The 15,254-nt window shown below is 37.8% G+C and overlaps 1 protein-coding gene across 2 annotated transcripts in view; it reads left to right on the plus strand.

The window, feature by feature from the left end:
* Positions 1 to 4,061: 4,061 nt before the first annotated feature.
* Positions 4,062 to 15,254, plus strand: part of LOC111588687 (uncharacterized) — a 28,733-nt gene continuing 17,540 nt past the window's right edge. The window contains exon 1 of one of the 2 annotated variants that reach the window (XM_055007676.1): positions 4,062 to 4,191. The gene's annotated coding sequence lies outside the window, so the exon portion shown is untranslated. Of the gene's footprint in view, positions 4,192 to 14,113; positions 14,347 to 15,254 lie in introns of those variants that run through there. The other variant, XM_035943362.2, reaches the window with a different exon arrangement.

Raw genomic sequence — 15,254 nt, forward strand, 5'->3', positions numbered from 1 at the left:
TGTTTTTGAGCCTCAGGTCCTCATAGAGGATGGGCTTCTTCCTGGGCTCCCCCTCTTCCACATATGACTGATATATGACTGACATATGTTTATTTGTTGTTATTGTGTCTTAGTATAGTTTTCCACCCTGATCAGCCTGTTCACTTCTAAAACTGCTTTCACTGTAGGTGATGAATATATAATGTCATACTGTTAGATTATGATTTTGATGCTTTTAAAGGTGTGGTACTTTAAGATACAGTCAATTTGGGATGCTTAATCTTTAAATATGCCTTGTATTTCAATGTGAGATGGGCAAAAAGTCCGACTTGGTACAAAATACATCAGTTAACTCCAAAATGATGTAACTGGCAATTTAACTTTACATTCTTGTGTGCAAAAATGCCATTTCTCATTCAAAAGCACTGCTTTTAACCCACTCTTTTGATAAAAAACGTCAAACAGTTCATCTAACAGGTGAAACTCAGCTTAAGTTAACTCAGCACGGTTTCAGGGTCTTGGTACAATACAGGGCCGCCGTGTCGCTGTGGTATCACAGGGGAGGTTTGAAGCTGATGATACCGGGAATCAGAGCCCGTCTCGCCACCTCTGCATTCACCCCACGCCGCTGTGAAACCAAACCACCGCCATGCACACTCATGACTGACTCTCAGTCTGAGTCTGACACACACACAGGCACCTTTTACATCACTGTGACATGAAGTTACATGACCTTTCATCAGCTTTCATGGAACAATGCAGAGACAGAGGTAGTGAAATACGGCGGCATAGTGTTCCTGATTTGTCACTTCACTTTAAAGCCCTCTGCCCTGAAAACCAAGTGACGGTAAAATATTCTGCATTCAAAAGGAAATCATAAATCGAGGCTCTCCGCTCAACATACAGACATTAGCTTAACACTTTAATACGCCACTTCCCTTTATATACATAAAAGACACCCCTTGTTGCAGTAATGTCACTTTTATATCCGTCTGATCGAGTCCAACAAGCAACACTCCATTTATAATGAATAAATATCTCACTTTGACCCATCATCTGTTGTATGTTCACCAAAACACTGCTTCATACAGCTTTACACATCATACGCTTTTGGCCAACGTGTGACTCCTCTGGTACGTTTTGAGCGTCCGTGCCTTGCTCAAGAGCATTTCAAGCCTAGACGGGACAGAGATACCTTGTTTTTGAACTTTGATTATTGAATATTACCTCAGAATATAAGTGAACTGTCACTGCTGTGTAGTTTTATCAGGGTCGGCTTGACCTACCAGGGGAGCACCGGGGCCTTCGTTATACTAATATCCTTATTAAAGCAAATATAATTTTACTAGACTCAGAAAAATAAAGGTGCTAACTGGACATAACATGGAGGAACCTGTTTTAGTTCCATAAAGATCCTTTTAGCACAGGATCTTCAAAAAAAAAAAAAAACAACCAATATTTTAAAGAAACCACAAAGGTTTCTTAAACACCCTAAATGGTGCTCTAAATACTTGGAGCAAAAATCAGATTTTTAAGGAAGCATTTTTAGGATAGTTAAGGTGAAGAACCTCTTTCGAGCGATTCTTGAGAGGTTTTTCAAAATAAGTAGTTCTCTGAGCATTTTAAATCAAATTATGTGTATGTTGAAAAAAAACACATGATGACCATTTATTAATTTTCCTTTTTAGTTCAATCAATTATAGGCATAAAAAGTATCAAAACTGTCACCTTCAGAGCAACACAAAGCAAAAGCAATGGACACAAACGCAAAATTGATCACTATGAACTGTCAAATACACCCCCAAACCTTATATTAACTTACTGATCTGTATTCGAAATCAAGATACACTGATTGCATTTGGCAGCCATACACACATTTTAGGAAATTTTATTTATGAATTGTAAACATAAGAATTTTAACATTACTGGGTCTTCCATTATAATACATTTAATGTTTTGCGTGTTGGTCAGAAGGAATAACATCTTACAAGATGCCTCCTTGGGATGTGGGAAACTGTGATTGACATTAATTAATTAACTGAAAATATAATCTACAGATTCATTGTTAAAGAAAATAATGAGTCGCAACTCTAATTTCACACTATTACATGCCAGCAAATTACTCCAATAAAAATAAAGAACTTTCAGTGCTCTATAGAACCACACACAGAAGTACATGAAGAAACACCCCCTAAATAAACGGGTTCTTTAATTAGCAATTGCACGGTAAGAACTAAAGAGTAAAATTTCCTTACATTTATTACAGGTACTTATTTTATTTAATAGAAAACTGATGCATAAACTTAAAAAGCAGTTGAGTAAATTTGAAAGTACCAGCGATTTTCCTTTCTGAAATCTTCTTGATTTTCCTTTGCTGATTTTATCTAAATTCAAGCATCTGCCTCTCCTGCTAACTCCTCTAGCATGTAACCTTGGAGCCTAAACTTAAAGTAAACTAATTAAAATAACGTAGATTTCTTTAGAGATTCTTTATAGAGATCTTCTTGGTTTAGCTAACACCTTCTCTGTTGTGTAGCCACGCAGCCTTAAATTAAAGTGCATTGAATTGAAAATGGTTCAAAAATTAACCTTTTTAGGGATTTAAAATTATTTGCAGTTTTGTTGAGTGAAAAAATGAGAAGCTTATCACAACTTAGATGTTAGCTTAGCAATCAGAATGGGCAAAAAATTGCCTATTAACCTGTGTAGTCTCAAAGCCTAACATTAAGGTTTGTTACCTTGAAAAAGACAAAAAATGTGTATTTCTTATGATATAGTTCACAGTTAATAACCTTTCACGATTTATGTGTATTTACTTACTTGTTGAGCAGTAAATGGAAAGCTTATAATGTGAAACCTACATAGTTAGCCCAGCAATAACACCAGAAATGGGTAGACTGTGTTTGTCCAAAGGTTAGCCTAGCAACTCTTTGGGTGTTTGCCATTTATAATGTATAATCTTGCTTGTTTAATCTGTGGAAAAACTGAAGTTACACAGTTTTGCATGAGATAATAAGCTAGATTTTTTTCTTGATGTGCTCATTTTGACACACTACACCTCACATGTAGCTCATTTAACAAAATTTTCTGTACTTATTAAACCAGTTAGATATGCTAATTCATGACTTTTAGACATGTTGATAGTCAGATTTTACTACTCTAGGACATGGTTCGCTCACTGTTCTTCCCTTTTTCCAGTCATGGTGCAATGCTAATCTAACCAACTGCTGGCCATAGATATGTACTTTTATTATATATGTATCAGAGTCTTATTGGACCCCTTTAACATTCCCAGTCTTCATTGTCATCTTGTTTGTTTTCTCTCTCCTTCATGTTAACCTCAACCAATCGTGGCAGACAGCAGCCTTCCCTGAAGCTGGTTGTGCCAGATATTTCTTCTTGTGAAAAGGTAAGATAAGATAAACTTAATTGATCCCTCCTAGTTGCAGATGAGGCATAGAAGAATCAGGACAAGAATTATAAGTTTTTTTCTTCCTTTTCTCTCAATAATGTAGTATTGTAAAGCGTTGACCTTAATACGTGAAGTGCTCTGAGATGACTTTTTATTACTTAAGTATCAAGACGAAAAGTGCAAATATCAATTCAGAAAGTAAATTTATGATGCGTACTAAACTGACATCCGACCTTGACTTTCTACAGGCTGCTGTGCATTTAGTTTTTTACAGTTGACATATGTTTGTGCATGTAAAACATTAGTGTGTGGCCCTTTAGAAAACAAACAGACCTAAAGACACTACAAGAGAAAATGAGGGATGAGAGGGGAGAAGAAAAGATCACCTACTCAAACTGAAAGTGTGCGTATCTGTGCATGTACATGTGTGTGAGGTTTAAGCCACACACTGGGGTGTTTTTCTCTTCTTTCCAGCATCACTATGACACAGCTCGTAACACACACACACTAACGCACGTACACACACACACACACACACACACACACACACACACACACACACACACACACACACACACACACACACACACACACATACAGTGGTGTTATGACAAGGTGGATGAAAGACCTAAAGATCAACTGAAAGAGCAACAGGGCCGATCGTCTCTGGCGAAACTACATCTCTCTCTTTTTCTTCACTCTCCTCCCCTTTTCTCACACATGTCTACAGAGCAGCAGACCAGACTCACATGTATTTCACCACCACTGATGCCTCTCTCCTCGTAATGACAACTTAACAGGTACGAATACACATTTCACTCTTGTTCCAGTGTTTTTATTTGTATAAGCAGGACGCTAAAATGCAGGAGTTTTAGAAGATCTTCAACTAAACCTTCAACATTAGCATTGTTAGCAACTTGCTAAAACTCACCTGTCTCCTTTGAGTCTTGCTTATATGGCAGCATTTAACTTTTATCTGTGGGAAACTAAGGAGCAAGGTAAAATATATAATGAAGGTATTTTTTTTAGAGATTTAATGGCTTACATGGTTATAATTGTTGATTATTATGCCATATACAACCAAAAATGAGAAGATATTTTGCAGTGAGGCAACCGAGATGAACATTTGACATGTGATTCATCATATTTTTTATATATATATATATTTTTATTGCACTTAAATGCACTGAATATATAAACATTTCTGCTTACTGACATTACACGAATCAAAATATGTCCCATTGTCCTTTTTGGTCTGAAATATGCTTCCATTAACTACCGCATAAATTTGAGTGGTAAGTCTTCATGTATAATAACTATTACAGACAGATTAAAATCATCTTTTTTTTCTTTAGTGGCAAACTGTGCAATACTGATTCTCAAGAAAGTCTCAACATTGTGTGTTGCATTTCAGTGTTGTTACCAGCAACATGTTGGTGTTTACACCAAACAAGCTCTTACACAGAGAGGCTTAAAACCACAAGCTTGACTTTGTTCATTGTGAACACTGTAAAGATATCATGATATGATAAACCGGGTCCTCATTTAGCCCTGACCCAAACATTTTCAGGTTATTTTCTTGCAGGAATCTGTCAGTGAAAGGCCTACATGTAATTTGTAGTATTAAAAGTGACCATTCAAGCTGGTAATTGGACAGTCATGTGGCTCAGCCTATCTATTTTTGTTGCGACTGTTTTGCCAAGGTGTGAATTTGACTTCATAGTGGTTTTTAGTAGTTTGTGGTGCAGCTGTGCTGTTTAATAGAGACATTTTTACTATTTCGTCTGCCTCAGTTCATTTAAATGAGCTGGACAGAACATTGGAAGAAGTGTTGTTGTTGTTGTTGCTATTTTTGACTTCCTTTGATTTTGCGACCTTCTTTGACATCTGCAGACAGAACGAGGGCAACAACTGCTTTTGGGGTTTTTTTTACGTTAAAAAGGCAAACTTCAGCGTCTGTGCCAGCGCAGACCCAAATTACAATCATCTGTATTGATCATTTTCACTGCTTGGCATGAAAACCAACGGCTGAGGAAACAGTTAAGTGAAGTTGCTTTCTTGTCTCAGCAGAATTTATCTTTAAATGACTTTTCTAACATTGATCTGTGCTTCTGTGCTCACTACCTCAAAGGAGGGGTGAAATGATTGCAGTCAGTCGCAATGCATTTTAGTTTCATCGAGACACGTACAACGATAACAGAAGATTAATCATTCGTTGAAGTTCTTGTAGGCCAGTGATCATGCGTCCAAAATAGAATTCAACACTTCCCAATAGACTAAAATACAGTTTAAATTACTGCATAAGAATTTGCTATCCTCAAGTTTGTAGCATCAGAGGTGCCTGTCAAGCGTTTTAGACTTGATGCTGCAATATTTCCCCACTTTTTCTTTACAAGTAGTGCTCCAGGCCTTTTAAGTCGCGCGGGAACTGTGAGTGAACTACGACTTTTAGTTATGCTGTATATTTTGGATGTCTGAAATCTGGCTTGGTCTCTCTGCACCACAAACTCTTTCTAATGTAGTTTTGGTTTTATGTTTGAGATCGTTGTCTTGCTGCAAAATGAATCCTCTCTGAAGTAATTTCTCTTGCAAACAGCAGTAGGATTCTCTCCATGTTGCCTTATTTAGGCTTTTCACGGCCTGTTGCAGAGACGCTTCCCCACAGCCGGATGGTTCTGGGTAGAAACGGTGTTTCTTTGCTGCGTTTGTCGCAACTTTTAGTTGAAAGGCCCGACAAGCCCAAGTTTGCTTCAGTCAGGTCATGAAAACATTTTTTCACCTTATTTCCCACATGCGTTCTGACAAAAGCTACCTCACATGTCATGTGATGCCTTTTCAACAGTGGTTTTCGCTTTGCCACTCGCTTTGCCATAAAGCTGTGGCTAGCGAAACATCCGGAAAGCAGTTGTTGTATGCACAGTGTCTCCCTTGTCAGCCATGGTTCCTGTAGCTCCCTTGTAGTGGCTGTGGAGGCCTCCCTTACTGCCGTCCTCACCTGCTCTTAGCTGTATTATATCAGGTGCACACCAGTATGCACCCTGAGGGATGATTGCAACCTTTTTTCCATGTCCCTCTTCTGATTTTAGTAACCTATTTGTTTATTAGTTCCTTCATAACAATATTGTACTACTGCAAAGAACATGTGTGTGTTTGCTACTTAAATTCACTTGTCACATAGATAATCTCCATTTAGATTACTTCTAAAATCAACCAGATGCAGGAAAGATAATACAGGTGACTAATTCTACAATTTAGCTTAATATTCCTCTCCTTTTTGATGTTGTCATATTCGCTGAGTTTGTGTTGCCATTGCAGTCATGCTGCAGCCGGGCAGAGGAAGGGGAAGAGGGAAGTGATATTGATCATTCATCAGAGTGGAATAATACTTCCATGTAATTAGCAGCAGACAGCATGTAGGTGGATGTGAACGAAAGGTGCTTTACCACCTCTTAGCTGATTGTATCTGATAAAAGAGTGCAGGTTACTGCCTGGCCAGCTTTCTGCGGCAAGGCTGACAATCAGCAAAATCTCTTGTAAGCTGAGTTACAGTGCAGTTGGAGGGTAATACTTTCACATCAAGTTTGTCATGACAGCATAAAAAACTAGTGTTCTGTTTCCTGTTTTCAGAAAAATTGCATTTTTAAATATGTTTTTCCATAGGGTGTGATTAAAGTTTGTGTTTAAAATAGTTGAAACATTGCAATAATTTGACAACGCGTTCTTACTTTTCATCACACTGGTGACACTAATGTTTTTGTCCATAATTTATTGTATTCTAAAGAATGCAAAAGTGCAATCTTTAATGCAATCTTTAATGCCATTTCTTATTTCTTTTCCATTTTAAAGGCAGTTCAGTAATTTTCACTTACCAGAATATTTAGCTCAGCAGTGCATCGGATATCATCAAATATACTACGATAGTGACAATGGTTATATAAGTGCAAAAATAATAAAATAAGTGTATTTTATTCCATATTTGCAATATTTTAATTCAAATTTGTTATTTGTTGTTATTTTAACATTTTGATTGCTTAACGCTTTTCGCTCTGAAAGTTCTTGTTTCGGGACTGGGCCATATTTTTCATTACAAATAAACCAACTGCCAGTTTTCAGTCTGGCACATTCACGAAGATGCAGCGTAGTAGTAATATACTTAAAATGGATGTAGTATTGTTGTGTTCCATTTGTGTTGCATAAAATTTGTCAAGTTCTGTTTTAAAACCAGTTCATCAACATTAATGTCACGGATAAGGCTTTACTCGCTAATTTACCGTAATTTACAGGATAATGTGGAAGTAAAAAATATAGATATTTGGTAGATTTTTTGAAAATTTTACTCTGGATCGCTGACAAAGTCAAGGAGCCGTATTGTATTTCCAAATTTTCTCAAGTGCATAGCGCCCAGGGTTGTTCGTTTTGGCCCCTATAGATGTGGATCCACTACCAAATTTAGGTTAGTCTTTTTTTGAAAAATTGCTTAGGGCTATTCATAAAAATGTGCTCCAACATGTTGATTTATTCACTTCACCTTTAGTTGACCTTTGTGACCTTTCTTTAAATGGAAATAATTCAAAATTCAGACCTTTGCAACGACAAACATAGGAGCTTCAGGTGATTCTTGGTGTCTTCTTCCATCATCTAAGACATTAAATCAAATGATCATGTTGTTAGTATCACATTGTATGCACCGTGTCATGCATTTTAGGGTTATATAGTGTACCGCACTTATCTTTAATGTAAAATTGACATGATTCCATACTACACTGATGCACATCCAACACCCTGCAGTAGAAAGTCTGAAGTTGGAGTTTAGTGTGATAGCCGGTTGCGTAGAAAAGGTTTTTCCACTTCAAATCAGCTGGATACCTTTCATAACTCTTAACTCTTGTTGACTTAATGTAAAGGAACATTTCAGTTTTCGACGGTTTTTACCCACCTTGTGCCTTTTATACTGAGCTTCCTTAGACATGCACATCTATTCTTTGGCACATTTTACCAGCGTATTGATAAATGAAGGCTCTAGTATTTGAAACCGACACACTCTCTTTGACATTCGCTTGTGGCAACGCTTACTTCGAAGCTAAAGCGAATGACACACTGCACTGTAATTATTGTATTCAATCTTCAATAGACGAGTGCTTTTTGATAGTTTCTCCTGTGCAGCAGCAGAAATCACAAATTTTACATGAAAGAAGTGTGTAGCAGTCTTTAGAAGTGTGTAGCACTGCAGGCACCTGAGCGCACGGCGGGGTCTCTGAACATTTTCTGGCCTGTGATCTTGTTTTTAAGCATTTGTCAAGCTGTCATGTGATTTTTCGGCGGCTTTTATTCCTCCATAAGTGCATGGAGGGTTTCACCTGATGAGGAAAATATGTCATATTTCCAACCTTATTATTTTTGACTTAAAAGTAAAATATCACTGTAGTGGTTTCAGAATTTTCATGCATGTTTTTCTGCACATCTGCTGTGATGGCATTCATATATGACTGAAATAGTAGTTCTGCGTTCCTGCTTTTTAGCAGCTCTAGGTTGAAGAGCTCCTTTATACACTAATGTGTTCTGCTGCTTTACAGGATCAGTTTGTTGCCAGTGAGTTTCATACCGTAAAAAGTTTTCTCACTGTGCATTTGGTAACATCTGATTTATATGGCTGGTGATGCTTATGTAAGTGTGTATTTACCTCCTTGAAATGGAGTTGGCCTTAAAAATGCAAACTTAATTTCAGTGTAATCTGACAGTGACATATCGTATTATATTGCATTGTACTGGACAACAATTTTAAGAAGTTACGATGGCAAATCTTTGCACAAATTCAGGTTTTACATGAATGTACAGTAGAGATAAATGAAGCACTATTATGTCTACCATTTAACTTTTATTTTACATAAAAAGATACTCATTAGCATTTTTTTCATGCTGTGTCTGAGATGCTTTTCATGGTTTTTCAAGGATCCTCATTTTGACAAATATACTCTCTTTCACTTAGTTTTTCCCATTGAGATGCCTTTATGGTTATTCCTCATGCAGGAATCCATTAAAGGAGACGTCGAGCGTTTTGAGTAAATAATTTCTCGCACATGCATCTTCCATGACGAGCTGTTTTGCAGCGGTTTCACTTCTGTGTGTTCAGTATATTTTATACACTGTCATGCTTTTCGGTGATGTTACACTTTCTCGTACCGTCCATTATGCATCTAGCGAATGCACGGAGCGTCGTCACAAAGCAACACGGCTATCGATGGGGAGGGAGCGTATTTCACAAGCATATTTGCATACTTGTTTCACTGCTGATAGTCCAAAAGCTTTAATGAACGCTTTGTTTCATGCTTTTTGATACTCAGTGTTTATTTATTTGCATTTATTTCTTTATTTGGTAGGGACAGTGCACATTAATGAACCTCTATTTATACAGCAATGGACGTAAATATGCCGGATTATAGCAACGATGCTAATTTACATCCACAGTCCTTAAGCAAGAAGAAAAAAAAACTGAAAAAAGACATAACAGCGATACATAGGACAATAAGTCACAATGAAAGCACACTGCAAAAAGTACACAAAGAAAACATAACAGTGAAACATACAATTAAACATGTCGTGTTTCGTGTTATTTGTGGTTTTAATTTTACTCATCTATTCTGTTTCTACCGTTCATCACTTCTTGTGTCACTGACGGAAGACAGAAGGAGCGACGACTCGGAGAACACAAAAAAAAGTCCAGAAGTGCTCGTCTCTTTCCCCCTCCTCTGCTCCCACAGGTTTTTTTTGGCGAATTTGAGAGAAAACTAGAGAAGCATCTCCCCCATACACACTCCTCCGCACTCCCCTTCCATCCTCTCACAACCTTTCATTCAAACATTTTTCATTCTGTTTTTTGTTTTAAGGTTTTCGAGCACACGCAAACATGAACGTATGCAAATGTGCAAACACAAGAGACAACGTGAGGATGTGCTGAAGACCGAAAATGTTTAAGAAGAGCCGTACTTAGGTGCAAGACTGAGCTTTGCAAAATAACATTTAAAAGGCTCAATTTCAAAATGTATATGTATTACTTTCTTCTTTTACTTAGTTTAACTTCCATACATTTTTGCAGTGCATTTAATTCTCTGCACCTTCTATCTGAACTACGAGACAAACTTTTTATGAGCAGGATTAAAGGATTTTTACTTGAATTCAGCTAAGCAGGAGCCGTGTTAGATGGGCACGTATGCCTTTCAGTGTACATACCTCACATATCTGATTAATTTTGTATGTTCTGAAGCAGCAGAATTTCCCCTACAGGCTGTAGTCAACTGCTTGTCATTTTGAAGAAAGCGTAAAGAGACAAAATAGGGCATTATTTGTCTTCCTCGTTCTTGATGGCTTACCACAGCCCCAGTAACCTATATTACAAACTCTTTATACTCACTATTGATCCTCTACTTTGAAAAAAGTTGCATAAAATCAAGGTAATATAAAGAAAATCAAGTTGGCTGCAAAGAGAATTATGTAATCTAGAGATTAAATGTTGATAAAGCTGTCAAACATGCTATCAGTGAGGTTATTCTGTCAGACACAGCCTGTCTAGAGACCACATTACTTACTACATATGTTAATATTGAGGTTTCCAGTTCTCATGTACAGTCGCACTGTACAAGTGACCTCAGCATTAACATGATCACCTACACACCATGTGTAGGTGATTGGTGACACAGATAAACTTCTGATTTTTACACTGCATGAGAAAATGATCCCATGCACTACTTGTTCCTGTTATTCTTGCTTGTTAATCTGTTACCTCTCCAACGGTTGTTTTTAGAGTTTCAAAATGGATCAATGTTCATGTTTAAAGCTGTTCCTCGTCCAAATCATTTCATAGAAGTGATTTAGAAGCTCAAGATAGCACCAGCATCACGTTTCACAAATGATTTTCATCCGCAAATAGCGAATCAGTTCGTGAATCTTACATGTTCTTTCATGGATCCCAAGCAGTTTCTGTCACATTTTTCCTTGCTCTGAATAAATTTTTCACCGCAATATAAAGTTTTGCACTTGTATGGACACAACACAAGCATGAGTAGAGGTCAACAGAACTCAAAAATCTCTTTTCTGCCATATAGCAAAGCAGATATTATGTCATAATAAAAAACAAAGAAAGAAACTCGACCCTACATAGCACAGATGTTTTTCCACTAGTAATTATATTTTGTTTCCATTCTGCTCTGGGTGAACGCGGCCAAAAAGTACCTTCATTTTTGTTGTGTGACCGTTGGTTGCAGCAAAGTCAGTAATGGCTTCACGGGTGCACAGCTGAGCGCAAATGTATTATTATTATTTTACAGAATATGTTGGCAAAGGTATTTTTGGTGCTATTTTGAAGACGACGTGTAGAATAAAGTGATTCTGATGGAGTTGCTTTCGAGCTCAGATTTGATTACATGTTTTTTTTAGTTCAAAGACCGGTAGAAAGCTGAAAATTCTTTCCGTTTTTACAGTTTCTTGTATCGGTAATCGTGGAATTTTGGTAAAATTTTAAAAACAACATGTCTTTGAAACTCAGCGGCCTGTTTTGGGGTTCATAGGGTTAAAAGATCCAATACGAACTGATGGAATATATCTTTGTCACAAAAGTGATTTAGAAACACAAGATCACAAGAAGTGGCAGCGTCACGCCTCGCTACCGATTGTCATCTGCAAAGTGCACGTCAGTTTATGAGTCTGAACTTGTCTCATTTGCGTTCGTGTGCCACAAGGATAGTTTTTGGTTTTTAATGAGAGCCATTTTGAGCAGGAAAATATTTATTATTTATTTTGCAAATCACAGCTTGCAAACTTGACAGGTGACATCATCAGACGGGCAGCTCGGGGCGTCATTGTTTAACAACAGTTTGGATTATTTTATGTTACCAGAAAGATATTCGTGTCCCAGATTTGCACGATGCAGTTGAGCTGCAGTTTTCCAGATGCATTAAGTAATTAAGTACATTTATACGAGGAATATACGCACATTTGGCAGACACCGACACTTTAGTTGTGTATTTCTATTGTGCCAGAATCTATACATTACTTTATACAACTGTTGTGGAAACGTCACAAGGCCTCTTGTTATTTTAAATGATTAAACTAACACTTTGCTGCATCCCAAGTAAACTTAATATTGTATACAATATAGAGAATAAGAATTAGTTTTATGTTCTTTATTGGAAAGGGAAAGAGACATCACCTCTCTCTGTCAAAAATGTTTACTGAAATACAAATTCAGTCTCACAAATTCAAATTATTACAATTATTCAAGTTCAGTAATTCAGATTTAAATATAAATGATTTAAATTCAGCTTCTAATTCAGCCCATAAATGAGATGCAAAGAAAAACCTATGAATTTCTTTCCTTCTGTTTTTTTTTCAAACCAAATAACAAAAGTGTGTGTAGCAGTTAGGCCTAGCATGACTTGATTGACACAAATCACACACTTTTGGACCATTAATGCAGTATTTTTACACTGTATTACTGCCTAAACATAATAAATTAGTTCAGATGCAGGTTCATGACAGAAAATTGTCTTTAAGATTGTATCCTTAAAGTAATCAAAGCTGTTCCTTGTCTTGTCAGTAATAACATCCCAGTGTGTGTGTGTGTGTGTGTGTGTGTGTGTGTGTGTGTGTGTGTGTGTCAGGTTATTGTAGTTGCTCACACACTTGTGGACTTGTCAGTGGTTCACGTTTGAGGTTGTGCAGGTGCGAGTAGGTGTTTTAATCCCGCTACATGACATAACGAGACAGAAAATGGCAAATTAGCATGTATAAAGTGCGCACTGTAGATGTGTGTGTGCGTGCATGTGTGTGTGTGGTGGGTGAGTGGGTGGGAGAGTGGGTGGGGCTGCAGGGTGTTCAGAGGGTTCCCTGAGCCATCGTTTGTCGCCGTCTTTCTTCCTGTTTCATTCTCGCTCACGTCCTGTCAGCTGACTCAGCCGGAGAATCTTGATCTGGTAAACATCTATGTTACCGCCTCTGCACACGCACTCTCACACACAAAATGCACTGCATGTAGCTACACAAACACGATGTGCGTGCACGTACGAACACACATGTAGAAGCACATCACATGGACAGGAAAGACATTTATAATCACTTTTAGGGTTGCAAAAACCATCACCAAGGTCAAACATAGTACTGCTTTATAAATACAAACTATGTGGTTAATGTGTTGCAGAAACAGGGAGTAGATTTCTATGAAGGAGTTGGGACGCTAGAGCAGAACAGACAACAAATGAACTGACGAAGAGAAAGGAAAGCATGGCGGTGAATACAATAAAAGCAAGCAGAAGAAGAAAGTCAGGCCAAGAGACAACAAAGTTGGGCGCTCGGTGAGAAAATGTGACAGAAGGAGCGATAAGGACGGGCAAAGAGACGGAAAGAGAGACAGAGAGATGGAGGAGGGGGGCAGAGAGATAAAGATAGCTGAAAGGAGGGAGATCCGTCAGCGTTTGTTTCCTCAGGATGTGGTTACCACGACGACGAAAAGGCAGAGAGGCAACATCACTACCCGCTGGTCCTCTTTGACACCTGCAAGTGTGAGTGCGAAAGTCAGTGTGTGTGTGTGTGTGTGTGTATGTGTGTTTCAGTGAGTAGCCGAACCTGAGTGTGTGTGTGTGTGTGTGTGTGTGTGTGTGTGTGTGTGTGTGTGTGTGTGTGTGTGTGTGTGTGTGTGTGTGTGTGTGTGTGTGTCAGACAGTGTGTGTTTGTGTGTGTGTACCGCTGTCAAAAGATGCACAGTAAAGAGAGAGAGAGACACACAGAGAAATAGGAAGGACGATGTGAGAAAATCCGAAGGGCGACATAATTGGACAAACACTCAAGACGGTGAAGACGACAAAGAGTCAGAAAGAATAATGATGAGAAGAGTTGGGGGAGCAAAAAGAAAGCATGAAGAGCAGCGGACGAACGTGCGTCAAAAGGAAATTAAGCGGCAATGACTGGTAAAAGAAAAAACTAAACCTCAAAACGCATACAGTGTATTTGTCTCTTCATCTCGTCTTACTTCGCTCTTTCTCTTTGTGACTCACGCTGTGTCCTATTTAGGGCAGAGTGTGGTTTCAAGGCAGAAAGAAGAAACACCAGTGAAGAGTTAAAGATTTAACAAAGCCCAGTGTAAATATCTGTGCTTTAAGTGAGTTTCCAACATTTTAGACAGTGAAGAAATTTTGTTTTTCTCGTGATTGCTTCAAAAATTGTCTTCTCTTGGTAACTATGTTGCATTTACAATTCAATCCGATAATTTGCTTACTTGCTTTTTAATCAGTTTGAAGATGCCAAACATAACTAAATGGTATACTGTTGTAGCAAGGAACGCGTAACGGCAATGCTAAAATGCTAAAAGACTGCTAAATGGAGCCCTATAAACGCGCCAAAGCTTTAAATCTGCATGTTATAGACGTACAGCATTTGTTGTCATGAATTGTGCACATTATTATTAATTAAATCAAATCAAATTTATTTTATCCAACACTTAATGACTTCTTTATACCTTTTTTTATTTTTTAGAAAATAGTGTTACAGAAGAATGAGTGATAGTTGATGAAGGATCACGTTGGTGTTGCATCAAACTCTGTGACCCCTTAGATTCTTTGGGACAATCGGAGTGACCGAGCTATGTTCCTGCTGCAAAATTTTCACGTTGTCATTATTTTATGTTGTTAGCAACACTATCTGTGCCACCCAAGTAGGATATTTAGCTAATACTTCAAATTTGATGGCTGCAAAAATTTCCAAAAATGCCCCGTAGATATGTAATGTTAGAGAGAGACTCAAAAATGTTGTTGTTCGTTGGTGTTTTTTTATGCATTCAAGGTTATCCTCCAGTAACACAGAATCTAGTGGGTCACAC

This window comes from Amphiprion ocellaris, chromosome 23 (genome assembly GCF_022539595.1).
Source record: "Amphiprion ocellaris isolate individual 3 ecotype Okinawa chromosome 23, ASM2253959v1, whole genome shotgun sequence".
In the NCBI taxonomy this organism is placed as follows: Eukaryota; Metazoa; Chordata; class Actinopteri; family Pomacentridae; genus Amphiprion; species Amphiprion ocellaris.